Source organism: Lathamus discolor, chromosome Z, assembly GCF_037157495.1.
Source record: "Lathamus discolor isolate bLatDis1 chromosome Z, bLatDis1.hap1, whole genome shotgun sequence".
Taxonomy (NCBI): domain Eukaryota; kingdom Metazoa; phylum Chordata; class Aves; order Psittaciformes; family Psittacidae; genus Lathamus; species Lathamus discolor.
In genome coordinates this window covers 84,179,706-84,197,948 of record NC_088909.1, presented here as the reverse complement: position 1 = coordinate 84,197,948, position 18,243 = coordinate 84,179,706, and positions in this window count along the sequence as shown.

Below are 18,243 nucleotides of genomic sequence, written 5' to 3'. Positions count from 1 at the left end.
GGGATTTCGGAAGGTCGGAGATCTGGCTAGGGGGGCCTTTGCTTCGGAAATACGTGTCTGAAAACACGCACTCCCTGCCATCTCCCTTGTGATCTGGCTATCTCAACCAGCCAGAGCAACGGCTTTCCCCAGATGTTGATGGCAGAAAGAGATAAAAGGGGAAGTAAAATAAATATTTGTCCATCAGGAATGGAAGTTATTAAATTAATACCCCAAAGTTTGCGCGAGCTAATAAGTTTTTTCAATTTTATATATATATATATATATATAATCTTTTTTTTAAGACCAAAATATGTGAAGTTTTGCCTTTGGCCAGTGCAGTGGAGAGTAAGAAAAACCTATCAACGTACATCATCTAGCCATGCAAGCCACTGCTGGACACGTATAACAGAAGGTAAATAGATTATTTTGTTTAACAATGCTGACAGCTTGTATGGAGCAGAATTAGAGAGATCTAAATATTAATAGATTAATTCAAGTGGAGCAAAAGTTACAAATCATTACCTGAAGAAAGCTGGCTTCTAGCCCACATTCTATAGGGGCATGAGGGAAGCGTGGTAACCGTGCTGCTGCCGACTACAAAAGGGCAATTTCTGTATATAATTTATTTAGATGAAGTGTGCAGAATGTTTTTATTTGTTCTACTTCTGGCTGTCTCACCTCTGTGTGAACTCCCCAAACCCAGATCTACTCCAAATACTTCTGCTCCCCCTTCTGCACACTTCCCTCCAACGTGTTTGCTTTGGCAACTTTCATGTTCTTGCAAACAATTCTTCCAAAGATATCAATCACTCTTGCACCCAAAGAGAAATACTGTACACTCAATGCGATGACAAAATGAAACATGTTTGAAGCAAACCATGTGTTCCAGTGTGCCAGGGATTATGTTATTTGCTCAAGGAACATGTTAGGAATATTTTAGGCTTCTGTTACTCCTGTGATAGTAAATTTTATTGTCTGCTCTTGGGATTTATTATTTCAGAGGCAGCACAAATACCTCTTTACACGGGGAGAGCTTCTAAAGCAGGAAGCCTGCTCCGCGTCGCGCTGGGGGGATTTATAGTCCCTGGCTATTCTATTTTCCAATGCCGTTTGGCCTAAGGGACACGCAGAAACCGCGGCAAGTGCTCCCGGGCCTGCTCGCACATGTGCCCTCTCTCCCCCACGCTTGCCCCACGGCGTCCGAGGGAGCAAAGAAAGGCCCACGGAAGCCGTCTGCCGGCGATGGGCGTAGCCGAGGACGGCGGGACCCGGCAGCAGAGCCAGTTCCGGAGCCGGTCCGCAGATAGGAGCCCACGGGCGGCGGCTGCTGGTCTTGCTTCGAGGGCTGCAGCTGCCCCAGGCCTGTACGTGCACCCGCGGGCTCCCTGCGCTGCGGGCAGTGTGTGATGCCTGCCTGCCCCGCCTCTTGCCATAGCTTAATTTCACATCCTGATCTTGAGGGTTTTTTTGCATTGGTTTGGTGTTTTTTTCTTGGCACTGATTTCCAAGCAGCCTTGCTCGGCAGGGAGAGGGGCATCCCGGAAGACGGTGACCGCGTAGGTACTCCACTGGAAGTGTCGCTACCACCGACGGGCCAGGGGTGCGGGCATCCCTTCCTCCAACACTTCCGCACGGGAGCCGGGCTCAGCTCCCCTCTGCTCTGTACCGGCAGCACTGGCGCCCCTGCTCGCCCTTGAAACACACCAGTGCTTCCCGCTGGCTTCGCAGGGAGCCTCCCTGTGCCACCGCGAAATCGCTGTTCTCGGCGCTGAGTGTGCTTGGCTGACCCGGGCCCCTCCACCCCGCTCTGCTTTTGCGGCGTCTCCTGGCCTCGGCACCCGCTCTGAAGCGGTACGAAGAGCCCCTCGTCGCCCGGTGTTTGTCGGCCTCCGTGCGGGTTGTCATGACAAAGACCTGTCCTGTCCACGCAGCCCCCCGGCAGCCGGATCAGGCTGCTTGAAGGCGGCCGAGCCCGCCCAGCCACTAGAAGGCGAGCCTGTTACCTTCACGCAACCCTGCCATGCTTCCGGCCTCCGAAAAGACCGGGATATCAAAACTAACGGGTGTGTGGGTCAGGCGTCATTCAACTATCGGGTTTACGCACGAGCCAATGAAGGCGCCATCTCATTTTCCTGATTTGGCATTACTGACCGAAGTGGAAGCGATAGTGCCTTCCCCCGAAGGAAGCAGAGATGCGTGGGTGCAGAGCTGCCGGGTGAGGGACCCCCGTGATTGTGACCAGGAGCACATTTCAAGCTAATAATATCCACATTTCTCCAAAACTTCCTCTCGCAGGACTCGAGCTTGGCCTGCGGTCAGGTTGTACAGGCACTGCTTCAAACAGAATAGCTCTGGCTGGATCCTTCAGGGAAAAAAAAGGCATTAGAGCATTAAAGAGGGTTTTGATGGCTTGAACTGACAGGGTGTCGCCGTGACCTCCCCACATCCTGTGCGCCGTGCCCGGCTTGTGTGAACAGAGAGGCCTGCTCGGGGCAGAAGCAACACACGGCTGAGGGGAGATCTCCTCTGCCCCTCGAGAAGGGCAGCCCTGCTTTCAAGGGTACCTCAGAGCTTTTAACACCCTCTGTGGAAAGGGGCTTCTCACTCAGAGGGTCGGTGTTACACCAGGGATGCCTTCCCACCCAACCGTCCCCAAGGATATAACACTTTGTGAGGGGTTTCAACGGGGAAAGTAGAGTGGGGAGCAGTTCGGTACCGAAACCCTTTTATTTAATACATACATTTATTTTTCCAGTAATCCCTTCAAATAACTGTGTGCTTGTTGGTCCCGCAAGAGTACACTGGGAAGGAAATGCTGTTCTGGAATGTCTGACACCTTCTCCCCGCACATCTTGGCCAAAGGACGCTCGATGTTCCGTGAAATTGTGTTTTACTGGCGTGTGAGCCTGCTTTCAGCAGCGAGATTAAGGCAAGAACCACCGCCCTTCTCATGATGATGGAAAATACCTTCAGTCAGCTCAGGTAAGAGTGAGTGGCAAGGAGCGCCAGCATACAAACCAGCGCGCGGGTTAGGTTCCGGCCAATTCCTTCATCATCAATAAAAAAGAGCGCTGACGAAAAAAAAAATACGTGCAAGATTGTAAAGCAAACCAACAAACGAACGATCAATCAAACCAACCAACCAACTCCCAGACCAACCAACCGTACGAAAGGCCAAAATGTTATAGAGAAAAAAAGCTTTGCCGGGAACGTAACATATTGCAGATGTCACGGGCGGGCAGGAAAGCTGAACGGAGGTCCTTTGGTGCTGGGGGGCTCGTTCGCTCGGGGGGAGCTGGCACCATTCAGAGAAGCTGATCCAGCCTGGCGGTGAGCGGCAAACACATGAGGGTGGCCTCTGCCATTGCTTGTAGATGAGGCCCTCAGTGACATGGTTTAGTGAAAGCCTTGGCACCGCTGGGATAAAGGCTGGATTTGATGATCTTAAAGACCTTTTCCAACCTAGCTGATTCTATGACTCTATGATTCCTGCTAGCGCAGGAGGAACAAGGAGCATAGGGCATGTGCCTGTTCCTGGAAGGACTGCCAGGAGCCTGTCCACCCGGCTGCGGGAAAGTGGGCAGAGGTTTCCCCAGGCAGTTGCAGTAACATCGCGGCTCCTCCTGGCCCCTTCCTAGCGATCCTATCGCCGACAGCTCTTTAAAATACAGAAAGGAGCGCCCAGGCCTGGAGGAGAGGCAGAGCCTTACCGGGCGCGGATCGCCCAGCTCGGGGTTCGCCGGGCCGGGCTCAGGGTGCCCGGGCAGTGAAGGGATGCCTCCCGGGAGCCGGCGTCCCGCAGCCCCGTTCGTGGCCTTTTCTGATCCTCGACGTGCAGCGTCCGCTTGGCCGCTGTGCTTTAAACTCCGGATGGGCGACACCGGGGGACTACATGAATGCCCCTGCTCTCTGAATACGACGAGGGGATGTATCTGTGTATGGTGCATTTTTCCTCTCGAGCAATGCTCTGCTCCGTTTGGTTCTGAGGAGCACATGGCGAAGCAGGCCGGAAAAAGGAAAGAGATGTGCTCATGACTACACTTTTCATCTCCCAGAGAAACTTCTGCCGAATGAGTGAAATCCAGAGCCGAGGCAGAATAATCTCAAGCACATTTGGGTTCATAGTAAATTAATACTGCAGTCTATATAGTTGAACGGGAAGTCGAAAGCCAAACCAAACCCCTTGTCAAAATAAATACTCATCAGCAAATATTTTGATTATTTAAAAACGCTTTAATAAGTGTCTAGCATTTCAAAAGAAAAGAAAAAAAATGACGAGAGAGAAGCGTAGTGTCAGCACGAGCGCCACATGCCTCGCAGCTCATCTCCGAGAGAAAGACGAGACGTTGATTAGTCTGCATTGTGTGGGGCTATAGGAATGACTCATAAAGTTTTATTCGCTATCATCTCGTTTAGCGGTTCGCACGACGCCCAGAGCCTCTAGCTGGATTTGAGGCTCTGCACTGGGAAGGGCGCAGATTAAAATCGACGTCCCCCCAAAAATCGCAGGCTACCCAAAGCGGTGGAGGTGTGGCCAAAGGCGGCCCCTGTGTGCTGGGCCACCGGGGATTCAGGGTGCCCCTGGAGTGTTGGGGGGGTCTTGGCTGGTGCCGCTGCCCCCCTGTCCCCTGGGAGAAGAAGCACGAAGGCTGTCCTCGCTTTGCCCTCGGCAGCGCAGGCTGCGGCACCGGCGCTCTCCCACCTGGGGCTGCTATAAACAGCCCAAAGTCTTCTCAGCTTTCTGGTCCGCAGGGCTGGAAGCCTGAAATGTCCAAAGCTGGCACGGTGCAAGAACTGAAACCTTTTTAAACTTGTTTCCCCTAAAGTCTTTATTAACTACCCCCAAGGACCTCGGCTGCCGCTGCTTCTGCTCTTGCACGGTGGTGGTCTGGCACCTCCGCGAAGCACACATGCTAAACAGATTAACATGCTTCGGCTGACCCATACTTCACAAACCGGGGATAGAGTTTCTCCAGTTCCATGTGGAAATTAACCTACATGTAGCAATGGTCAGCTGCAAAGAGAGAGTTCGCAAGCAATCTAAACAATCTACAGTTCTTTGTTACTTTTGGCCTTTCCCTCCCTTTCCATGATTAAATATTTATTAAAATACGAAATAAAATGGAGGGAGGAAAAAGACCGAAAGAAGAAAAGCAAGTAAAAGGAAAAAAAACCTTCTCCCTCCCCCTTGGCCCCTCTTTCCTTTTCTCTGTGCTTATGCACATACCTGCGAGATCTTTCCGGGCCGGTGTCTTTTTTTTGTTGTTGTTTGTTGTGTAAGAAACGGAGGGCTTCTATTAGAAAAGGCTAAAATCTCATCTGCATGGCTTATTAAATGCTCTCGAAGGGCAGGCTAAACACACAGGTTTGGGAGAGTTATCACTATAAGAAAGACTTCAATCGCTGATGTTCCCCCTCCCGTCATTTGCATTTGAAAGCACCCTGAGATAGAGCTGTTTGCAGATAGCCCGGGAAGGAGTTTTCAGCACGCTAATCCGACCACTTTCCCTGAAAAAGCCTCTTCGCCTTCCCTTTGCGAGATCGATCCTGCACCCTCACCCCTAGTCTGTAAACTCCAGGTTTTCACAGAGAACAAATGCAAGTAACTGTTGGCTTGTGTCACACGGGGCTGTCATGGTAATAAACATACGGCTTCTCCTCCAGGAATTCCTAATCCTCCCTGTGTGGCTCTAGGCCTGTGGATAATATCATTACAGGACTAAACAAATAAACAGTCTATCTGAATCAAGCGGGAGGCACTGGGGACCACAGTTCCTCTCTGCAAAGATGATACAAGTAAATTTACACTCACGGCTTGGAGAAGGTCCAATGGCTATGAATAGCTGCTCAGTTCTATAACACTGGCTCTGGGCTGGGAAATGGTGCTGACCCTCCTGCTCTGTATTTGCTGCAATCAACGTGACCTATTCAGGGCTGTGTTTTCCTTAATATCCTCTGCTGGGATCATCAAGGACCACTAACACTTTTATGAACCCGGGCTCGGGGAAGACGCTTTTACTGCAAAGTTGGAGTATTAAACCAGTGACATGAATGAGAGGTTAACGTGCTTCTGCCAACCAGGAGCAGGGCTCTCTCATGCGATTTCCTGTTGTTCCGGCTGCTGCTGCCTCGTCTTTGATAAACCCGCTCACGCGCTGGGATGCACAGCCGCGCTCTTCTTCGTCTTATAAAAAATAATATAAAAATGAAGGCAAATCCAGCTGCAATCAAGATCCAACATAACCAAGGCATTTTAATAGCACTCTATAAATTCCGGTCTTGAGCTATAATAAATTAATTGAATGACATATTGGGAACATTAGCAGTTATCGCCTCCCCGCCCCCGGCCCGCCCCCTAAATAAAAGCTACATATATCAAACTTATCTATACTAATCTGACTCCATGCTATAAAAGTTCCAAATCCCAGGACATTAAGCACCCTCGCCTCTCACACATGCCAATTAATAAATCGTATTTCAATGCAATTGGTTTTCAATGCACTTTTTAAAGGATTTAATTATCTGAAGTGCTGTGATTTCAGCGAGAGAGATGTTTTATTCCTTCTCAGATGAAGAGGAATAAATTGTTTTCTTTTCTGTACAGTCTATTTGCAAGGATACTTCTGATATGTTTTCTACAGCTGCAAATGTTGGAGATGTTTAGTTCTAATTGAATCTTTAATTTTTTATAAAAAAACCCAATAGAAACATAGCGTCCAAAAGGCACCTTAAAGCATGGGCTCCTCCTACACAGTTGTGCTCTTTCAGATTTTTTGACAGTAACTTAGACTGTGCTGCAGAAGTCTTCTATGCAGGAACATCATTACCTCTATGGCTATAGCCTCCTTGGGAGGTGCAGTGAGGAATGTACTGCTCAGGACGTGGTTCATATGTTTGCCTCCTTGCTGGTGCTCACCAAAGGTCTGTAAATAACTGGGCAACTTGTGCGACTGCCGACTGCATTGACAATGCCTGCTGCTGAGCCTCGTATCCCAAAGCAGAGAGAGAAGGAGCTGCTAGGGCTTCTGCGCTGTAGCTTTTTCTGTGACTTGCTTGGTGGAACAAGAAGACACTTAGCCCTCTTACTAGCTTCTTTCCCAATGAGTTGGCATTTCCCCCTTCTTTTTTACCTGTCAGCCAAACTGTCTTATCTTGCTTCTGAATTTGATTTTGCTCTTCTTTAAAGCTGGCTTAGCCGCTGAAACAGAAGATGCCCCTGCATCGCTACTGTTAGTAGTCCATGGAATGGACTTGCTTTGGAGCACAAGTTTCAGGCATTTGCTGGCAGTGACAGAGCAGGGAAGGGAGAAAGGGCAATGTCTAGCTGCCTTTCCCACAACGTCGGATTCAGTCTCAACAGCCCCTTCCCTCACACTACAACAGCGCTGAACCTGGCAAAAATGACCTCTTGATAAGCTACCTGGCAACCCATCTCTTCTTAGGGCAGTGATGGACAGGAACATCCTGATGTACAACTGTGCTTGGGAGAGGGCACTACTCATTTTCTTGGAAACTGCTGAAGATCGGACTAAAACTCATGTTTCATTGTTCAGGGACATAACTCGTCTATTAAAATCAAGGGGTCAGCAGTTCAGTTCCCAGAGGAAGAGAGCTCAAAGTAGAAATCAAATTTGTTCCTTTAATAAGATGAGTTCAGAGTACAGGAACATTTTCTTAGTATGGTTCCTTGCGGTCATCAAATCACATAGGTGATTTTTAGATCTGCTTTGCCCTCCCTAAGCTGTGCAAGTTCCCAGTATTAGCCCAGGGCTTCTTACTGAGGAGTTTATTAGTAAGGGAAAACTATCACTGCAGAGGAAAGCCTGCAGTTCTCCATTCACCAAGTGCAATGCAGGGAGACAGAAGTTGAAGAAGCAAAGATGTCAGAGAATTACTGGTTCCCACTGCCCTTTTCCATTAACAAACCTCACCATGGCGCGATTGGCCCTGGCCTCCTTTCCATTGTCACAAAGCTGGAATCAAAGAACGTGACTGCTTTTATTGGCAAAATTTTTGCTCCATCAGTGACATCAAAAGGCTGAGGGTTCACCGGCAGCTCAGTGCAGAGCGGGCTTTCCGTGTGAAAGGATCCTTCTGTCAATGCCCCTCCTGAGACACTTAGGTTTAAGGAAATGTTTGCACTGCTCTGGAGAAAGAGCTGGCCGGGTGTTTTTCTTTTGTGCTTAGGCACTCTGAAAGGAATTCCTGTGGGCACAATTATCTCACATATGGCAAGTCAGAAACAAAACAAAACAAAAAAAGGCCAAAGCTGAAAAAAAAAAGGAGAGTGAAGAAGATAAAAAATAAAAATCAAAGGTTGCTTGGATGCTTTGGCCCAGCACAGGAAAGGGGAAAATCCACCTTTGAGGGTACAACTTACTTGAGAGGAGCTGGAAACCCATGATCAAAGCAACAAGAAACTGAAAATAAACAGTGGCCCAGTTAAAACCACTGAAACAAAATAACAGTCTCTGCAAACTGTAGAAACAGAGGGTCAGTGCTGCAAATGAAGTCAAAATGTATGTGTGTGTATGTGGTGAACTTCACAGGACTGTACCTTCTGCACCCAACAGCTCATCTGGAACAAAACCCAGGACTTTGTTGGGGAATGAGGTTGCTAAAGGGTAACCAGCCTTGCCTTATCTGCACTACTACCTGCACTGCTCACTGCCAGCTGCTTAATGGGATCCTACCTAGATCTTGCATGATACTGTGCAAACCAGCCCTTCATCCATGCAGCATTTCCATTGCAAAGGTTAGAGCAACTTAAACCCTATGCGCAGAAGGGAAAATAAAGCTTTAACCCCAGCCAAACAGCCAGTCACAGGCAAGAAGAAAATCTACCAATTTTGCTCAGCTTCCTCCAACTGAGGGCAAATCAGAATCAAGAAAGGGTGTTACTTCAGACAGATTACCCACGCAGGACATTGGCACCAACTTGAATTCAGTAGCCAGCAGGGACTAATTCTTCTTTTGCATGAAGAAACTGTTACCTCTCTGAAATTCAAAGATCCCACATCATCTAGAAAATCTAAAATTTTTCCAATACCATTTTTAATTGTCTTTTAAAATTATGTTGAAATTTTTTGCTTAAGTAATTGCATATTTAGTAATAACTTGATTGATTAGATGCTCCCACTAATACTTACATTCATTCTTGGAGGATGTTTTGGCTGCTCCACTGTACCTAGCTTGTCATATGTATGTAAGCCTCTTCCTGCACTTGAATTCAAATCTGTTTCATATCCAAAGTGTTTTAATACCTGCCCACATTTAAGCATCTGAGCAAACTCCAGGACTGGGAAAGATATGAGGAAACCTTGAACTTTCACAGCCTGTCAGTGCTGGCTACCGTATCTTTTCCTTCATACGGCAACACCATCAGGCTTTTTCCTACTATGTGCCACAGCAAACTGTGAGACTTGTATCAACACATGCATGGGTCAGGGAGCATTCCTGGGTCTGTTTCCTGGGCTGTGTTTACAGAATGACTATGGATGAAGCCCTTGAATCAGAGTACCAGTGGATACATAACGTTCACCCAGGATATTTGGCCTCAGTTAGATTACACCAAGGATGCTGTAAGGCCAGCAGTGGGGAATCCTGGTGTGTCTTAAGCCTTGCTCAGCACTGACTCTGCAAAGGACATTGCACCATGTCTGAGATTGTGCTTGAAGCAGGGAATGGATCAGACCACCAGCTTCTAAAGCTTCCAACAGAGTTAATCACATTTTGTTGGTGGGCTGTCTAGCACCCAGTTGATTATCAGCTTCTCTGGCATTTTTTCCCCCTGAGTGACAGCAAGGGCAAATCAATAAGTACGGTAGATACTTAGGTTGCCTGCACTTTTTTAAATGCTTATTTTGTTATTTTTATTATAAGTAACAGAAAATCGCATATGATTTTATTTGGAGAAAATATGAAGCAAAGTGCCTGACACACTTGCTGTTTCATACCTCTTAACTTCTCCCCCCCCTGCAAAAAACCCCTCAAACCTAGCTTTTGCTCTCTAAAAACTTAACAAAGGGCCAAATGATGACTTGGAGCATATGTTTGTGCAGGTTTCCCCACTTCCCTGCGTCTCCCTACCTTCGGGGTCAAACTCCTGGGGTGCTGTTCCATGTGTGCTACAGCAGAGTGATGAGCCCAGCCTCCTTTCTCCCCGTGCAAGCCGTTGTTGTCAGGTAAGCAAAGCTGCAGAGAGAAGCAAAGCTGCAGAGAGAAGCAAAGCTGCCCTGTCCTTAAGTTCTGAGCGTGTCTGCTGTGCAGCATAACAGTGTGCTGCTTGGGCTCTTAGGTGGGATATGGCAGTAATCATTCCTGGCCATTCCTGGTCAGCTATGCCATCACAAAGCCCTGTGAATGTATTTTAATTAGTTTCAGTTTAGCTATGCTAAACACCCTGCAACAAAGCCAAAAATCATCTTTGCTTAAAATAGGAGCACTTATTTTTGTGTGGTTTTCTTTTGGCTGATAGTGGTGGTGTTCTGGTTTTGATCCATTTTAGGAGCATGAGTATCTTGTATCTCTGGTCTCATTAATATAGACCAGGGAAGACATGTTTATTATACTTTCAGTAATAATTATGTGAATATTTTTGCTTCAGTCAATGAGTTTCTGATAAGAGAAATTTCTGTGAGGAATTAATCTGCATATAAGGAATATAAATAATGAAGGCTGTGTGAAGGAAAGTCTATGGACTGCTTCAACTTTACCAAAGAAATATGAATTACGTGGATTTGCATTACAGCCTCTTTGTTATGATCATTAAATTTCTGTACATCCGCTGAAAATGCATTTGCTATGCTAGATGTATACAGATTCAATGGAAAGCAGAATTTGCCTAATACTTCTGTAGCTTTGATCCTGTTACAAATATAAATTCCTTGGCTTTCAAAAGCAGCCTCCCAGAAATCATAAGATTGTGCCCTGCATATAACTACAGCGCATGTGTAGAAAAGTTGTACTGTTTCATTTTCTGGCACAGAACTCACTTTAAAATGAGATTACTTAATTGAAGAAAACGTTTCCTGACATGTTGCAAACCAACATTTGAAACAAATCTTTCCCTTCAGCTTAAGGAGAGGATGAATGCACTGTAGCCTGTTTAATCCATGTGGAGCTCAATGAATTCGTATTAACCACTGAGGCATTTGATTGGTAAAACATAATGTTGCACAGTGTGAAGCAGCTTACCATCAGTTAGACAATTTTCCTCAGTCAGATTGCTTTGATGATTATTTGCCTTGCGTAATTCCTTCAGAAAGCTCCACAGATTCCTTCACAGCTCCACAGCTCTAACTCAACAGAGTGGTGGACCTATATAGACATGGAGACTAGCTCAGACAGCACTGTTTTTTATAAACAGCTATGGTTGACTGTTACCAAGTATATCGCAATTTGGATATACTCTATATATGTTTATGCCCACTTTAAGTATTTTCTAAGCATATGTGTATGTATATATACATATATATGTATATATATACAGATGTGTGTGTGTAGTGCTCTGACCACATCACCCAAGTCTTGGAAGGCAGATGCAGGGACTGTGACAATGAAGACCTTAGGCTCACTGTATGAGAGGACCTGGTTGGAGACCATCTTAAGAAGCTGAATGTCCACAAGTCCGTGGGACCTGATGAAATCCATCCGTGGGTCCTGCAGGAGCTGGCAAATGAAGCTGCTAAGCCACTGGCCATAATATTTGAAAAATCATGGCAGTCAGGTGAAGTTCCCGAGTACTGGAAAAAGGGAAATATAACCCCCATTTTCAAGAAGGGGAAAATGGAAGACCCTGGGAACTACAGACCAGTCAGTCTCACCTCTGTGCCTGGTAAAATCTTGGAGCACATTCTTCTGGAAGGCATGCTAAGGCACATGAAAAACATCAAGGTGCTTGGTGACAGCCAGCATGGCTTCACTAAGGGGAAATCCTGCCTGACCAATTTGGTGGCCTTCTATAGTGGGGCTACAGAACTGATGGACAGGGGTGGAGCAGCTGCCGTCATCTACCTGGACTTGTGCAAAGCGTTCGACACTGTCCCACACGACATCCTTCTCTCTAAATTGGAGAGATATCAATTTGATGGATGGACCACTCGGTGGATAAAGAACTGGCTGGATGGCTGCACACAAAGAGTTGTGGTCAATGGCTCAATATCTGGCTGAGACCAGTAACAAGTGGTGTCCCCCAGGTGTCCCAAGGTGTTAGGACCAGTCTTGTTCAATGTCTTTGTCGCTGACATGGACAGTGGGATGGAGTGCGCCTTCAGCAAGTTTGCCGAGGACACCAAGCTGTGTGGTTCGGTTGATACGCTGGAGGGAAGGAATGCCATCCAGAGGGATCTTGACATGTTTCAGAGGTGGGCCAATAACAATCTCATGAAGTTTAACCATGCCAAGTGCAAGGTCCTACACCTGGGTCAGAGCAATCCCAGGCACAGCTACAGGTTGGGCAGAGAAGAGATTCAGAGCAGCCCTGTGGAGAAGGACTTGGGGGTGCTAGTAGATGAGAAAATGAACACAAGCCGGCTGCACTGTGCGCTCGCAGCCCAGAAAGCCAACCTTATCTTGGGCTGCATCAAAAGGAGCGTGACCAGCAGGTCGAAGGAGGTGATCCTGCCCCTCTACTCTGCTCTTGTGAGACCTCACCTGGAGTATTGTGTGCAGTTCTGGTGTCCTCAGCATAAAAAGAGCATGGAACTGTTGGAACAAGTCCAGAGGAGGGCCACGAGGATGATTTAGTGCTGGGGCACCTTCCTTGTGAAGACAGGCTGAGAAAGTTGGGTCTGTTCAGCCTGGAGAAGAGAAGGCTGCGTGGAGACCTCATAGCAGCCTTCCAGTACCTGAAGGGGGGCTATAGGGATGCTGGGGAAGGACTCTTCATTAGGGACTGTAGTGACAGGACAAGGGGTAACAGGTTCAAACTTCAACAGGAGCAGTTTAAATTAGATATAAGCTAGAGAAATCCTTTACTGTGAGGGTGGTGAGGCACTGGAGCAGGTTGCCCAAGGAAGTTGTGAATGCTCCATCCCTGGCAGTGTTCAAGGCTGGGTTGGACAGAGCCTTGGATGACATGATTTCGTGGGAGGTGTCCCTTCCCATGTCCAAACCATCAAGTTTGGAACTTGATGATCTTAAGGTCCTTTTCAACCCTAACTATTCTATGATTCTACGTTTGCTACAATCTCTTGACAATAACATTCATAAATTTGGAATTGTGTTGCGTTGTCTTCTGGATAACAGGAGATATCAAGAGGATCCCAATTTGTTGAGATCGCAAGTCTGGACAGTATTACTGCTACTAGTGCTAGAATTTACTTTCTCTGAAGTCATTGCAGTGGGTTAGTTATCTTCCATTTGGAGTTGAAAAGCAACAGAAATATGTTACAGTTTGGAAAATATCTGGAGAGAGGAAGTGATGGAAACTGAGTCACCAAAGGGGATCTCAGGGTTCTGAGTCCCAAGAGCATCCCTTCCACAGGGTAATACCCCAGCCTTTTTCTGGTGTCTTTTCTGCTCCATGTTCCTATTTTTCTGAAGGTCATCCTGAGGCATCCTGGTGTCTGAATGACCTTCCTAATCATGGGGACATTTTTTTTCAGGCTTGCCTTGTTTAACTGGTCATAAGATCGAGTCCCCAAGAAATCACCTCTAGCACTTTGCTTGTTATTGACTCAGGTTTGAAATCTCACCCTTTCTGCCTCCCCACGGACAGATGGCAACAGCCAGCCAGACCTCAGTGAAGGAACCTGACTGTTTGATTATAATCTTTCTATTACTCTGCCATGTTAGCATCAAAAAACAACTGAAAATGTGCATTATAATTTCAGCATATACCTGGTATTTGCTTCTATGAACTGAGAAACAGAGATGTCAATAATTTACATGTTAACCCGTGTTAGTGACAATAACCTGATATTTTGATGTCTTAATAAAGAGTTAAGTATAAATTGCTCTTATGACCATGAAAGAGTCTAGTTGAGCATTATTAAGCATCTTCACCCATTTGGTACGCAGAGGCTTTGCAAAGGTGGAGTCCAGGATTCAGCTACAGAATACCGGGTACACTGTGCATCAGAACGGGTTGCTAATAGCAGCAGTTTCCATTTATTTTGCTACTTAATAGGTGTGGGACACCTATATCCAGATTTAGTAATCTACACACATTATTTAATATTTAATTTCTAACATATATTTAGTTAAGGTTGTGTTAAATGTAAAGGCTCTTTCAGCTTTTGCTGCAAAGGGTTGCTTTTCAGTTATCTGTATTCAGAAGTGAATGTTAACTTTACCTGATGGTATTATACTGTTTGTTTTTTTTTACAGAGGCATTCTTCCTACTGGCTTTTGTGCACATGGGCACTTTTACTCACACACGTGTGCACATGCATGCACACAAATCATTCAGACTTTAGCCAGATGTATGCAGCTATTGGCTGAAGAAAATATTCTGTTGGAATTATGAGCAAACCGGTAAAGGAGAAGGGGTCCTCTATATTGAAATTCTTTTAATCTCTTCATCTGGCATCACCAGTAAAACAAAATGAAAATAAAAATATCCTGTGTACTTAGTGAATAAAATAAGTTAAAAAATATTCTGACATTCTAGGTGCAAGAGAGAAAAAGTGATGAAGTTACAAATGGTGTCCACAGTACAAAACGGTAGAGATTTTGTCTTCACTTGTACATTTTTTTCCTTTCTAAACTTTACACTAGATGATTAATTTTGTTAAGCATGCTTTATGTCGATAATTCTGTAGCATTTGTGCAGCTTAAACTTCGAGTTAAGTTTGCTGACAGAAACATTAAAGTGTTTTACTGTGTGAACCCACTGAATACAGTACTTCCTTTACCTGTGCACAGAACATGATTTATATGATTTCCTCACCCACTTTATAAATCATGTCTATTGCATATTAAACCACCTCCAACTCTCACTAAATCTGTTTACTAAAATGTCTTTAGTTCTCCTAACATATGAACAATAATTTACACTGAACTGGCTAATATCTCTGTAAGCACTTTATTCTTGACTAATCCACGACACAAAATAATAATTCTTCAGGAGCATATAATGAAAAATATAAAATCTGCTAGTCCAGATTTGTTTCACAGACGTAAGAAGAATCCTAATTAAACCACAGGTGGGGTTTTTTGTCTTTATTTTTTTTTCTTTTTTCTTTTTTTCTTTTTAGTCTTCTGTAACTGGAAGAAATATAATAACTTTTGGCTTAATATCTTCTGAAGTGCTTCAGTCCATCTTTAGGATTCTACACTTATTAACAGGCGATCTGCTAAAGAGTGTTATAATTGTACGTTTTCCTTTGTAGAACAGAGAATCTGATGTTTTAGAGAAAGTTAAAAACTTCCATAAGACTTCATTTAGTTGAATAATTCTTTAAATAAAGTAGCTGGGCTTTCCTCCATATTATTTACAGATCAGCTCGTCATGGGGAGCTGTTTTAATTTCCAGAGCAAAGCATAATGGCAGTCAAGTAATGGATTGAAAACCAGTTAGACCAAGGACTCTTTCACAGAAGGCATTATTCAGTGCAAAAGTGTGGCAGAAACAAAGCCCCAGTAAGAGGCTCCAAAGACCTAGCAAGATGAGAATCATCCTAGAGAGGATTGTTCATGACGGCTTGGATGCAGCTTCTGGCTCAGGAAATTCCCAGGATGCTGGTCACAAGAAGATAAATGATGCCAGAAGAGGATCGCTTTATCCTTGCCCTGTTTTTTGTACTCTTTTTCTCAGCATTTTTCCCCAGCCAGAAGCAGGAGAGACTCCTCTTTCAGCCATAAAAACCCGTAGGCTTACGCACTGTTGCACTTTTCATACTCCGGTATCTAAACAAAATAAAGTTCTGTACATTCTCCCTCCCTATCATAGTTATGTAACATCTCCATGGAAACTAGCACATTAATTTGCAAAGAAAACTGATTTTAGAAGAGTACATGTTTGTAGCTGTTTCTAATGCAGTACATTTGATACTTCTCTTTATGTTTTCTTGCAATTTATTTTTCCATATTTCTTAATTTGCTGCTTTGGTACGGGCTGATTTGGTTCGTCCGTGTGTCTCTCATGTCTGCCTTTTGAATTTCTCATTGTCCCTATGCCAGGCCTTACTTTGCGGGTTTATATGCAGGAGCTACTGTGCATTCACTGGTGCCTCCACTCCCCAAAGCTGGTTCCATTACTTGTTACTACTAATCTGCAAGAGATTGTGAAGCTGGATTGTATAGAGCTCCAAATTTGTCTTTGCAATGATGACAGCCAAAAACACAAAATCAAGAACTGCAAGTTCCACTTACCCCACATCAGCTCCTGCAAGTGGCTGGGAGTCACATGCTTGGAAATTGTTGGACTGCTGCTTGATGTCATGGTCTGGTCCTCAGACCACAGGAAAGAAAAGCAAGCATGTGAAGTACAGTCATTTTTCTTCTACCTATGCTGATTTTGTAGTATGGAGACAGCATCTGTCTTGCTCTCTGCTTACTTGTGGAGAGTCATTAGTTACTTAGGAACTGACAAATACTAATTGGCAATAAAAGCCTTTCACATTTGATAATTAAGATGTTTCTGCCACTGAAGACATTTTCAATTCCCAGCTGCATCAGGTGCAAAACAATACAATTCCATTGAGAGTCCTTATAGAAGACATAGCTCTTCTCAGTTTTCATGTGCTACATGTTTTATAGGTTTAAGAGATATCAGTAATTTTAAAATACATTCCTCACTTGTAGTTTGATGGCAAAAACACGCAAGTAAATTAATTCACTGTGATGTGTTGACTAGCAAACCCTAACCCTAACCCAATACACAAACCCATATAGTCTCCATGCATTCAATCAATTACTGTTTTTCAGGGTTATGATGTTAGAAGCAGCAGTAGAAAATGTTTTCTGCAACTGTTTTTTCATCTTGGAAAATATCGTAACTCCTTCTCTTTATTCAAGTTTTTGCAAGGCAGCCCTTTTGTATTCCAAAGCTTTATACTGCATGCAGAGTTATGCCTGCTTATTCCATTTTATTTCTGTGTTATTTGAACATTTTTTTTTCCTTTCTAGACTTAACACACAGAAAAGGACTGAATATTCCTGCAGCAGCAGCTGTTGGCTTTCTGCAATGTCCTGAGACCTCTCAAACCTCTAAACTGGGGTTTAGAGCATTCATCCTTTTGCTGAACACAGGCCAATGTTTGCAAAAATACTACAGGGCTCAATTTCTACCGAAAGTGTGATGCAATTACACCTTTTATCTGAAGTTTGTAGTTACTCCTCACATTTTTCTTTCACTGTCTGTAAACTTCCATCCTAATCAGTTAGCTATAATTTTTAGGGCAACGGTGGTGATACCATCCAGCTGGCTATTGTTTTCTCTTCTAGCAGGCAAAATGGATCTCATGCTTTCCAACTTCTATATTTCAAGGCTTGAATTCCAAGTTCAACTTCAGTGACTGCGAGAGTGATCAAGCTAAGTTTTGGGGATCTTTGTTTATACTTCAGTAAAGCTTTGCATGAGGTTCTTGCTATACAAAGCACTAGCTGCAGGGAAAATAACTGACTTCACAACATTTGTGAAACAAAAAGACACTTGTCTGGTTGTTTAGATGAGCATATGTAAAAGTTCAGAAACAACAACAAACTACACCTGTGGCAACACACTACAGAGCAGATGGGTACTTCAGTTGTAGTATTAGAGGCAATGGCACATGTTACCACTAAAGGTCTGGGATCTGAAGACAAAGGTCCCTTTCTGACTTTGGCAGGTTCTTCTGTTTCTCATGCTGTTGATGAAAGGCCCATCTATTACAGCCTGATGTAGCTGAAGCAAACACATGGTTTGCACCAATGTACATATGAGCTGCATACTGTAATTTAGTGATGTCCGTTTCTTGTTAGATAGGCTCTGCTGGATTTTCAAAGTAAACAGAAGGGAAAAATAACACTGCTTTAGAATTACACCTGAAAGGGAGGTCTAGTACACCACTGGCTGACCAGAACAAGCAGTTACAGTAGTGCTGCTGCAGCCACTGACCAAATCTAGTCCTGGTAAGTTAAACTACTTATCATACATCCACTCCTGTAAGCAGCTTGTCCGTGTCACTCAGTAACAAGATTAGAGACCTTGGTGCCCAGTAGAAAACTCCCAGTTCAATGGGATGTGGGCATTGCCTTATCAGAGGTTTGCCTTTATGGCTTTCTCATTTTAACTCAAGCTATAAACATGATAATCATTAACATTTCTCGGCTTGG